The 12,400-nt window shown below is 50.5% G+C and overlaps 1 long non-coding RNA gene across 1 annotated transcript; it reads left to right on the top strand.

The window, feature by feature from the left end:
- The first annotated feature begins 3,223 nt into the window (after window positions 1-3,223).
- Window positions 3,224-8,275, top strand: LOC132344736 (uncharacterized). The gene is made up of 2 exons (XR_009493679.1): window positions 3,224-5,284; window positions 7,614-8,275. It is a non-coding gene; the product is annotated as an uncharacterized lncRNA (long non-coding RNA).
- The last annotated feature ends 4,125 nt before the right edge of the window (window positions 8,276-12,400 follow it).

Genomic DNA, 12,400 nt, shown 5'->3' with positions numbered 1-12,400 from the left:
GGCCTTAGGAGGTCACTTGGAAATGCTGCTGGCTGTGAGGGGGGGAGGGGGCAGATGTGCACAGAGCTGTGCAGGCTTGTCCTTTGCATGGATGTTCTTTGTAGAAGTCCACCTCGGAGCCATCTCCTGATGTGTAAGAATTTCCCAGACAAACCTTGAGCTAAGCAATGCGTTTTTTCCTTAGGAAATGTTGGTCTTCAGCGATGTTCAAAGCCTGTGTATTTCGGCTAGACTCTGGCTTCAGGTCGGTTCCCCCAAAAGGCTCAGAAGCGACCTGAACCAAACAGTAAGTTTTCCCCCTACCTTGTTCTCCTCATCTACGTTAAGAGTATACTTTAAGAGTATCCTGGCACATACATGTACTGCCTCACCCCTAACCTCAGTCATGTGTTCCAAGAACTTCTGTCCGTTTATTTATTTGTTTTTGGTAACATTGAATTCGTTTTGACTATGCTGGGTCTTTGCTGCTCGCTGGAAGTTGCTAGGACCTCTGGACTGCAGTCTCCCATCTCTTGCTGACCTCTTGTTGACCTCTGCAGAATCCTGGTTGGTGGGAGCTTGTTAGTTCCTTGTTCCTTACCCGGACCTCCTGTGGTAAGTGTTTTCTCTCCTCTGCGGCCTGGTAAGGGTGGGTGGGCATTGGCATCCCAAAGGTGGCTAGAAGTCAATGATTTCGGCAGGCTTGTGAATAGATATGGGAGAAGGCAATGGCACCCCACTCCAGTACTCTTGCCTGGAAAATCTCATGGACGGAAGAGCCTGGTAGGCTGCAGTCCATGGGGTCGCTCAGAGTCGGGCACGACTGAGCGACTTCACTTTCACATTTCACTTTCATGCATTGGAGGAGGACATGGCAACCCACTCCAGTGTTCTTGCCTGGAGAACCCCAGGGACTGCGGGGCCTGGTGGGCTGCCGTCCATGGGGTCACACAGACTCGGACACGACTGAAACGACTTCGCAGCAGCAGCAGCAGCAGCAGCAGCAGCAGTGCATAGATATCAAAAGGGTTTAGAACAGTCAGGTAGGATCACACAAGTCACCGTGAAGCAATACTTCTCCACTTAGCCAAAGCTAACAAAAGATTTCTCTTCTAGGTCAACCTAGAAGAGATCACGGAAGAGGTAAAGAAACTTAAAATCCATTAGCAAAGGCAGTTCAACCTCTCAAGAAACCTTGTGCTAGGCACAACACTCTTTTCTGGGGGTCCACTTTCCCTACAACCTCCTTATCCCATTCTGTACCCATTCCTTTGCTTCTCCCATCCTGAAACTGCCACCTGGAAGAAAGAACGACGTCGTTTTCCTTCAGAAAATGCGATTTCATGCCACATACCTTCTTTTAATACCAAGTCATACATTTCCCTTCAGCAACCAAGAACTGACTTTTATATTGGCATTCGACAGATTGGTGAACATACCTATCAGTGATAGTAGCGCCCCCCGCCCCCGCTCCCCCGCACAGCGCACACACACACACACACACACAGACACACACCCCCAAGATCAGAACCAAACAAAACAAAAAAAAATTGCTTTCTTACGTTTCACATGTCAGGATGGTGCCAGACACTATTATTGGATAGTCAAAAATCTCTTTTGTTTCTGTGTAAAAGGGAGGTCCTTTCAAGGCGTGAATGTTTCAGAACTTTAATTTATTTGGAAATGACCCAGCTCTTCAGTACACTGTCGTCACTTAGTTGAGCACAGGATAGAAACTCGGGTAACCAAAACACCTGGAGAAACGATTGTAAGTTCAGTTCCGTTCAGTTGCTCAGTCGTGTCTGACTCTTTGGGACCCCGTGGCCTGCAGGACGCTGGGCTTCCGTGTCCATCACCAACTCCAGGGGCTTGCTCAAACTCATGTCCATCGAATCAGTGATGCCATCCAACCATCTTAGCCTCTGTCGTCCCCTTCTCCTCTGCCTTCAATCAAGACTCTCATAGGCAGATATTTTCGAGTGTAATTAGTGTTCATAGTTTATCTAAAAGCTCATATCACATTTAATTTTTCGTTTTGTTCCTGCTCTTTCGAGGTACTTTCTTGTTGACAAGCTTGTGACAGATAGAACGATATAGCAATTTTTACCTTAGAACAAACCGAGGCACTATGAGCATTTTGTGCTTAATGTTGATGACTCTTAGACATGTCTACAGTAGAGGAGCAAAACCAAAACTACTAGATATTTAATATTGACTAGTTCCCAGTTCACGGGACTCTGACATTCCCTGAGGTCAATGTTTTCTTGTATTGGAAGCAGTTTGGTTGGCAAGGGCTGCCTTGTCTTGAGACCGTTGAAATAAGAACTCAGAACTTGAGCACTATTATCAAAAATCACAAGGCTCACACTGACACAGACATCAATGCAGACAGACAAGACAAGACATCTTCCAGTTTTCCGCCTGAGATGGAAAAGATTTCTTTGAGCCGTTTTTTTCTGGGGAGTGGGGGGTGGGGCTGGCGGCCAGGCAGGCTTTGGGAAGGAGCTAAGTGTTTGGAATTGCATATGAAAAGAACCAGCTTTCCGGGTTCCGAGGAATCAAGTTTCCTTGGAAACCAACTTTGTCCGGTTCTATAGAATATCATGGCCCTCCTAGGTCAGGTCATCTTTCCTTTCCGTAGTCCTCGTTGGATCCCTGAATTCTAGACAGCTTGGATTGCCTCTGTGGGCTGGATGGATTGTCCTCCCGTTTCACCGGGCGGCGGGAGCGAGGTCCCAGAGGCTCTCCTGGAACCGGGCGTGGGGGCGGGGCTCACCGGGAGCCCGTGGTGAAGGTGGGCAGCGCACCGGGAGCGCGCCCGGGGCGGGGCGAAGCCGGGCGGCGCGGGTCGGGAACCGGGTCGTGGCGGGGATGGGGGGCGGTCCCAGTTGTGCTCCCGGGGGTGGCCACTGCTGCTGGAAACGCGCTGGGATCGCACCAGGGGCGGGGTGAACCCGGGCGGCGGGGGGCGGGGGTCGGGGGTCGGGGGTCGGGGGTCCGGTCATGGCGGAGCGGGGGCGGGCATCCCAGTTGTGCTCTCGGAGGCCGCCACTGGGGCTGGACCCGCGCCGGGAGCGCACCCGGGGCGGGGTCAACCCGGGCGGCGCGGGTGGAGACTCCGATCGCTGTGGGTGGGGGTCGGTCCCAGTTGTGCTCCGGGGATCCCCACTGCGGCTGGGAAGGCACCGGGAGCATGGCAGGGGCTGGGCGGCGCGGGGCGGGGGTCGGCTCCTGGCGGGGGTAGGGGAGGGGTTCCCCGTTGTCCTCTCGGGGGTCGCCATGGCGGCTGGGAACGCCCATTGCATGCGCTCCTGGGTCCCCAAGGGTCGGCATCCAGTGGGCGCGGCGGAGGGGTGCGGACCACAGGTCAGGGAACTGGGACTGCGTGGAGCAGGGAACCACGTAGTCCGCCCTCTGTTGGCACAACCTGGCGGTCGCAGAAAGGCCTCGCCTTTGGGCTCAAGGCCTTGACCGCTCCACCCCTTTGCTGAAAGGTCAGAGCCGCGCGGTTTTCCCAAGCAGCCTAGTGTCCGCTGCAAGTCCAAGGGCCAGAACCCTGAACTCTGGCCGGCTGGCCCAGCCCTGCTTCTGGCACTTTGGAGGCCAGCGGGCCCTTGACCACCTGCTGGGATGGGAAAGGGAAGGGTCCACGAATTGCACCCTAGAAACTTAGTAGGGTGCCTGGGTTTCAAAACCCGGTGGCCGCCCAGGCAGCAAACAAGGGAGGAGGGCACCCTGCTGCCCTTTCATGGCAGCATCTGTGGCTGTCCTGCTGAGGGGGCCTTTCCATGGGGACCGTGTGCAGTACAAGTTTGGTGTTTGGGAACCGAATAATTAGAACGTGTAAAAATTTTAAATGATGTGGTGGTTTGATTCAAACAAAACAAAAAACCAAGCTCCAAGTTTTTTGCAAATTTAGGTCTTAATATTGAAGGCCTGTGTTCCTTCCACTGTGGCATTGTACGAAGAAATGTGCGGGGTTTTTTTTTTTTTTAATTTGCTTTTTGTGTTTCTTTTTTTTTTAGAAAAGATTCCGAAAAATGAGGGAAACAGGAAGCCCAGAGGTGCCCCTGTAGTTTGGCGAAGGCCTTAGGAGGTCACTTGGAAATGCCGCTGTCTGTGAGGGGGGGAGGGGGCACATGTGCACAGAGCTGTGCAGGCTTGTCCTTTGCATGGATGTTCTTTGTAGAAATCCACCTCGGAGCCATCTCCTGATGTGTAAGAATTTCCCAGACAAACCTTGAGCTAAGCAATGCGTTTTTTCCTTAGGAAATGTTGGTCTTCAGCGATGTTCAAAGCCTGTGTATTTCCGCTAGACTCTGGCTTCAGGTCGGTTCCCCCAAAAGGCTCAGAAGTGACCTGAACCAAACAGTAAGTTTTCCTCCTACCTTGTTCTCCTCATCTATGTTAAGGAAATGACATATTTGCCTGGAAATCTGCCTTTCTTCAAGATTCATGTCAATCATTTTTTAGCCCGGGATGACTCACCTGCTGCCCATGTTATCTCAATGCATGTCGTGGGTGAGGGGGTCTGGTGTCATGCTCTGAGACACTGCCTTTGTTTCCTTAGCAGACTGCTAGTGGCTGCATCACATCGGGCTAAAGACCCGCAGGGGGTACTCTTACTGCCCCCCCACCCCGCCCCAAGTCTATGTCAGCAGCTTTCTCGATCTCTTTTATCCTTCCGTAACACTTGATGACACAAAAGCTCTGAGCGATCAAGTCATATCGAATCTTCATTTCAGATTGAAGATGCATTCCATGGTATTGCCATCTTAAGTCTTTCCATCGCTATGGAATATCTGTCCATGTATTCAGGATCTTTTTCAGCCACGGTGTAGAATTTCCAGTGTGCCAGTCTTGCATCCTCGTGACATCCGTGGCAAAGCATTTGATTCATGTTGACAGTATTGAAAGGGAATTTTTTTAAAAATTCCTTTTCAGATTATTATCTGCTAGTGTATACAGGTAAAACTGTGTACTCATTCATTTTGATCACTTTGGACAGCTTGAGAGTTGTCTTTCCTTGCTTTGCTTTCTCGTACTTTAAGAGTATCCTGGCACATACATGTTCTGCCTCACCCCTAATCTCAGTCATGTGTTCAAAGAACTTCTGTCCGTTGATTTATTTGTTTTTGGTAACATTGAATTCGTTTTGACTATGCTGGGTCTTTGCTGCTCGCTGGAAGTTGCTAGGACCTCTGGACTGCAGTCTCCCATCTCTGGCTGACCTCTTGTTGACCTCTGCAGAATCCTGGTTGGTGGGAGCTTGTTAGTTCCTTGTTCCTTACCCGGACCTCCTGTGGTAAGTGTTTTCTCTCCTCTGTGGCCTGGTAAGGGTGGGTGGTCCTTGGCATCCCAAAGGTGGCTAGAAGTCAATGATTTAGGCAGGCTTGTGAATAGATGTGGGAGAAGGCAATGGCACCCCACTCCAGTACTCTTGCCTGGAAAATCCCATGGACGGAAGAGCGTGGTAGGCTGCAGTCCATGGGGTCGCTCAGAGTCAGACACGACTGAGCGACTTCACTTTCACATTTCACTTTCATGCATTGGAGGAGGACATGGCAACCCACTCCAGTGTTCTTGCCTAGAGAGCCCCAGGGACTGCGGGGCCTGGTGGGCTGCCGTCCATGGGGTCACACAGACTCGGACACGACTGAAACGACTTAGCAGCAGCAGCAGTGCATAGATATCAAAAGGGTTTAGAACAGTCAGGTAGGATCACACAAGTCACCGTGAAGCAATACTTCTCCACTTAGCCAAAGCTAACAAAAGATTTCTGTTCTAGGTCAACCTAGAAGAGATCACGGAAGAGGTAAAGAAACTTAAAATCCATTAGCAAAGGCAGTTCAACCTCTCAAGAAACCTTGTGCTAGGCACAACACTCTTTTCTGGGGGTCCACTTTCCCTACAACCTCCTTATCCCATTCTGTACCCATTCCTTTGCTTCTCCCATCCTGAAACTGCCACCTGGAAGAAAGAACGACGTCGTTTGCCTTCAGAAAATGCGATTTCATTCCACATACCTTCTTTTAATACCAAGTCATACATTTCCCTTCAGCAACCAAGAACTGACTTTTATATTGGCATTCGACAGATTGGTGAACATACCTATCAGTGATAGTAGCGCCCCCCGCCCCCGCTCCCCCGCACACGCACACACACACACACACACACACACACACACACACACCCCAAGATCAGAACCAAACAAAACAAAAAAAAATTGCTTTCTTACGTTTCACATGTCAGGATGGTGCCAGACACTATTATTGGATAGTCAAAAATCTCTTTTGTTTCTGTGTAAAAGGGAGGTCCTTTCAAGGCGTGAATGTTTCAGAACTTTAATTTATTTGGAAATGACCCAGCTCTTCAGTACACTGTCGTCACTTAGTTGAGCACAGGATAGAAACTCGGGTAACCAAAACACCTGGAGAAACGATTGTAAGTTCAGTTCCGTTCAGTTGCTCAGTCGTGTCTGACTCTTTGGGACCCCGTGGCCTGCAGGACGCTGGGCTTCCGTGTCCATCACCAACTCCAGGGGCTTGCTCAAACTCATGTCCATCGAATCAGTGATGCCATCCAACCATCTTAGCCTCTGTCGTCCCCTTCTCCTCTGCCTTCAATCAAGACTCTCATAGGCAGATATTGTAGAGTGTAATTAGTGTTCATAGTTTATCTAAAAGCTCATATCACATTTAATTTTTCGTTTTGTTCCTGTTCTTTCGAGGTACTTTCTTGTTGACAAGCTTGTGACAGATATAACGATATAGCAATTTTTACCTTAGAACAAACCGAGGCACTATGAGCATTTTGTGCTTAATGTTGATGACTCTTAGACATGTCTACAGTAGAGGAGCAAAACCAAAACTACTAGATATTTAATATTGACTAGTTCCCAGTTCACGGGACTCTGACATTCCCTGAGGTCAATGTTTTCTTGTATTGGAAGCAGTTTGGTTGGCAAGGGCTGCCTTGTCTTGAGACCGTTGAAATAAGAACTCAGAACTTGAGCACTATTATCAAAAATCACAAGGCTCACACTGACACAGACATCAATGCAGACAGACAAGACAAGACATCTTCCAGTTTTCCGCCTGAGATGGAAAAGATTTCTTTGAGCCGTTTTTTTCTGGGGAGTGGGGGGTGGGGCTGGCGGCCAGGCAGGCTTTGGGAAGGAGCTAAGTGTTTGGAATTGCATATGAAAAGAACCAGCTTTCCGGGTTCCGAGGAATCAAGTTTCCTTGGAAACCAACTTTGTCCGGTTCTATAGAATATCATGGCCCTCCTAGGTCAGGTCATCTTTCCTTTCCGTAGTCCTCGTTGGATCCCTGAATTCTAGACAGCTTGGATTGCCTCTGTGGGCTGGATGGATTGTCCTCCCGTTTCACCGGGCGGCGGGAGCGAGGTCCCAGAGGCTCTCCTGGAACCGGGCGTGGGGGCGGGGCTCACCGGGAGCCCGTGGTGAAGGTGGGCGGCGCGCCGGGAGCGCGCCCGGGGCGGGGCGAAGCCGGGCGGCGCGGGTCGGGTATCGGGTCCTGGCGGGGATGTGGGAGGGTGGGGTTTGGGTATTTCCCAGTTTTTCTCTGGTGGTTGCCTTTATGGCTGGGAACGCCCATTTCGTTTCCCTGCAGGAGGCTCGCTTACCCTGTCTCCCGTGAACTGCATGTCCCAACCTGGGCGAAAAGCGGTTCCTGGAGATCTTTCCTCAGGGCCTGTTTCCCCGGAGCGGGTGCGAACCTCGGGGACCCAACTCACACGGGAAGACAAAACATGGACAAGTCTGTGCTCTGTAGCTGAATTCTAGTGAACCTCATCTCTCAGGAACATTCTTGGTTCCTATAGAGACACCTCTGTGTGTGAAGCTGCGTACCCAACATAGGGGCCCAGAGAGCCTGATTCTCTCTGTGCAGCTTTGGAAGTGTCGTTCAGAAAACAGCTTGAGAATCCATACAATGCTCTCCCTTACCGCTGAGAGCATTCTCATTGCGGTAGCCCTTGGCATTTTGTAGAAATCCGCACCCAAACCCTTCTCCAAGTAGGCCCTTGTCCTAATTTGAATGGAAAGGCAATAGCTGAGCTGAGGCCGATAAGGTGCCACTCAAGTCTGAAATGTTCCCAAAGCCTACTCCTTCATGGAAAATAACGATAGAATCTAGGAATGTCTTTGTAAGGCTGGCAAAGGGCAGTCAGGTACCTCCAACCTACCTCTGGAATTTCCATCTTTTGAGCAGATCTGGACGTTTTCTTTTGGAGAAGCTAACCCGTTCCTTCCAAATAGAGGCTTTCAAACACAGGCCGGTTGACTGCCTCTTCTTGCCCGAAGGAGGCTTGCTTGTCCGGCCTCCTGCGAACTCCACTTCCCAGCCTGGGGGATAAGCAGTTCCTTGAGATCTTTTCTCAGGGGCTGTTTCCACGGAGCTGGGGCCGGACCCAGAGACGCAAACGCCCAGGGAAAGGAAAACAACATGGACAAGTCTTTGCTCTGTAGGAGAGCTCTAGTGAACCTCACTCTGTCAGGAAAGTTCTTGGTTCCTATAGGGACACCTCTGTGTGTGAAGCTGCGTACCCATCATAGGGGCACAGTGAGCCTGATTCTCTCTGTGCAGCTTTGACGCTGTCGTTCAGAAAACAGCTTGAGAATCCATACAATGCCCTCCCTTGCCGCTGAGAGAGTTCTCATTGCTGTAGCCCTTGGCAGTTTGTAGAAATCAGCACCCAAACCCTTCTCCAAGTAGGCCTAGGTCCTAGTTCGGATGAAAATGCAATGGCGGAGCTGAGGCCAGTAAGGCATCAATCACGTTTCACACACACTGGCAGCCTGCTCCTCCAGGGACAGTAAAGCCTCTTTTTCTTTGCAGGCGCCTCCCTTGCCTTACTTCCTGTGAACAGGGTTTCCCAGCCTGGGCGAAAATTGGTTCCTGGAGATCTTTTCTCAGGGGCTGTTTCCCCGGAGCTGGATCGGACCTAGGGGACCCAAATCACAGGGGAAGACAAAACCACATGGACATGTCTATGCTCTGTAGGAGAGCTCTAGTGAACCTCATCTCTCAGGAACATTCTTGGCTCCGATAGAGACTCCTCTGTGTGTGAAGGTGCGTACCCAACATAGGTGCACAGAGAGCCTGATTCTCTCTGTGCAGCTTTGACCCTGACTTTCAGAAAACAGCTTGAGAATCCATACAACGATCTTCCTTACCGCTGAGAGAGTTATCATTGCTGTAGCCCTTGACAGTTTGTGGAAATCCGCACCCAAACCCTTCTGCAAGTAGGCCTGGGTCCTAGTTTGGAGGAACATGCATGACTGAGCTGAGGACAGTACGGGACCACTCTGGTCTCACACATTCTGGCAGCCTGCTCCTCCAGGGACTCGAAGGCCTCATTTTCCCTGCAGGAGGCTCGCTTGCCTTGCCTCCTGTGAACTGCATTTCCAGCCTTGGGGCTGTTTCCCCGGAGCTGGATCGGACCTCGGGGACCCAACTCACAGGGGAAGGCAAAATGGCATGTACAGGTCTGTGCTCTGTAGGAGAGCTCTAGTGAACCTCATCTCTCAGGAATATTCTTGGCTCCTATAGAGACACCCCTGTGTGTGAAGGTACACAACCCAACCTACGGGCACAGGGAGCCTGATTCTCTCCGTGGGGTGCTGATACTTTGTGGCAAAGCACCTGCTTCAGAATCCACCCACAGAGGCTTTCCATGCCTTGACACAGGTCTCATTGCTGTAGCCCTTGGCAGTTTGGAAAGAAGAAGACCCTTACCCTACATAAAGTAGGCCCTTGTCCTAGTTTCAGTGGGAAGGCAATAGCTGAGCTGAGGTCGGTAAGGCGCCAGTCAAGTCTGACATATTCCGGAAGCCTACTCCTTCATGGAAAATAACGCTAGAATCTAGGAATGTCTTTGCAAGGTTGGCCAACGGCAGTCAGCACCCTGCACACTGCCTCTGGAATTACCGACTTCTGAGCAGATCTGGAGGTCTCCTTTAGGAGAAGCTAACCCATTCCTTGCAAATAGAGGCTTACAAACACAGGCCGGTTGGCTGCCTCTTCTTGCCCGAAGGAGGCTTGCTTGTCCTGCCGCCTGCGAACTCCATATCCCAGCCTGGGGGATTAGTGGTTCTTGGAGATCTTTGCTCAGGGGCTGTTTCCAAGGAGCTGGGGCCGAGCCCGGAGACCCAAACGCACAGGGAAAGGAAAACAACATGGACAAGTCTTTGCTCTCTAGGAGAGCTCTAGTGAACCTCACTCTGTCAGGAAACTTCTTGATTCCTACGGAGACACCCCTGTGATGAAGCTGTGTACCAAACATAGGGGCACAGAGAGCCTGATTCTCTCTGTGCAGTTTTGAACCTGTCGTTCAGAAAACAGCTTGAGCATCCACACAAAGCTCTTCCTTACCTGTGACAGAGATCTCATTACTGTAGCCCTTGGCAGTTTGTAGAAATCCACACCCAAACCCTTCTCCAAATAGTCCTCGGTCCTCGTTAGGATGAACATGCAATGGCAGAGCTGAGGCCACTAAGGCACAAGGCAGGTCTCACACACTCTGGCAGCCTGCTCGTCCAGGGACAGTAAGGCCTCTTTTTCCCTGCAGGAGGCTCGTTTGCCTTGCCTCCTGTGAACTTCATTTCCCAGCCTGGACGAAAATCAGTTCCTGGAGACCTTTTGTCAGGGGCTGTTTCCCCGGAGCTGAATCGGACCTCGGGGACCCAACTCACAGGGGAAGGCAAAACGGCATGTACAGGTCTATGCTCTGTAGCAGAGCTCTAGTGAACCTCATCTCTCAGGGACTTTCTTGGCTCCTATAGAGACTCCTCTGTGTGAGAAGCTGCGTACCCAACATAGGGGCACAGAGAGCCTGATTCTCTCTGTGTAGCTTTGACGCTGTCGTTCAGAAAACAGCTGGAGAATCCATACAATGCTCTTCCTTACCGCCGAGAGAATTCTCATTGCTGTAGCCCTTGGCAGTTTGTAGAAATCCGCACCCAAACCCTTCTCTAAGAAGGCCTGGGCCCTAGCATTGTTGAACAGGCAATGGCGGACCAGAGGCCAGTAAGGCACAAGTCAGCTCTCACACACTCTGGCAGCCTGCTCCTCAAGGCAGAGTAAGGCCTCTTTTTCCCTGCAGGAGGCTGGCTTGCCTTACTTCCTGTGCACAGCGTTTTCCAGCCTGGGCGAAAAGCGGTTCCTGGAGAACTTTTCTCGGTCTCTTGCCCCGGAGCTGGGTCGGACCTCGGGGACCCAACTCACAGGGGAAGGCAAAACCACATGGACAGGTCTATGCTCTGTAAGAGAGCTCTAGTGAACCTCATCTCTCAGGAACATTCTTGGCTCCCGTGGAGACACCACTGTGTGTGAATCTACACACCCAACATAGGGGCACAGGGAGCCTGATTCTCTCCGTGGGGTGCTGATGTGCGGGGAGCGAGCTCCGCCTCTGGCAAAGGTCATGAGGAAGGAGGCTTGGCATACGCAAAGGCGGGATCAAGCCTCAGGAGTCTCCCTGGAAATTCTTGAGCAATCTACCCCCAAAACCAGAGTCTGCCTACTTTCTGCTTTGTGCTTCCACCTACACCTCTGACTTTACGGGGGGCTGTCCCCCACTACCTCTCTGAAAAAAGAGTTAGCTTACAGCTCCAGTTAATAATTCCTGGGTGTGACAGTGTTTAACCTACAAACTCCTTTGGAAATCCTCTAGCCTGCCTGAATAGGTTTTACTGGCCACATGTGATTGTTCAGAGCCTCCCAACTGTGAGAGGCAGGAGATGTTCTAAACTGTCTAAACACAGATTCTTTTGAGTAGTTAAAAGATTGATTAGAAATTGTATTGGTGAAGGGATTTTCACTTGTTGAGCCAATGTTTGCTGCTAAGTTTCCATATCCCTTACCTGCTGTGTCCCTGGCAGTGTATTGATTAATATAGTTGGTGTAAGTAGTAGCTTTAATGTTTGTAACCTGGGACCCTTGAGTTAATTCTTTTTCTTGTTATAGCCCACCACACCTTTGCTCTGTAGGAATGCAACTTTATCTAATGCTTTTGGAGGGTGGCTCCTGACCAATCACCTTTAGAGAAAAATAGGTTTTCTGAAGAAAAGGTCTTAAAATGTTCACAGGCCTCCGGGCCAGAAGATAATGCAAATCACCTAAGCTTTTGCATATGATAAGTTTGCAGGAAGAAAGCCTGGCTTACTGCATGACTCTACCCCTTCCCCCATTATCCTCTATGCATAACTTAAGGTATAAAAACTACTTTGGAAAATAAAGTGCGGGCCTTGTTCACCGAAACTTGGTCTCACCATGTCGTTCTTTCTCTTACCTTCTGGCTGAATTATTCAGCCTCTTTTCTCCACTGAATTTCCTCACTGAGCTATCCTTATTTCAGCCTCTTTTCTCCACTGAATTTCACTGAGCTTCCTCTATTT

The sequence above is a fragment of the Bos taurus genome, unplaced genomic scaffold (assembly GCF_002263795.3).
Source record: "Bos taurus isolate L1 Dominette 01449 registration number 42190680 breed Hereford unplaced genomic scaffold, ARS-UCD2.0 Leftover_ScbfJmS_1254, whole genome shotgun sequence".
In the NCBI taxonomy this organism is placed as follows: domain Eukaryota; kingdom Metazoa; phylum Chordata; class Mammalia; order Artiodactyla; family Bovidae; genus Bos; species Bos taurus.
This window is presented reverse-complemented; position numbering and strand designations above follow the sequence as displayed.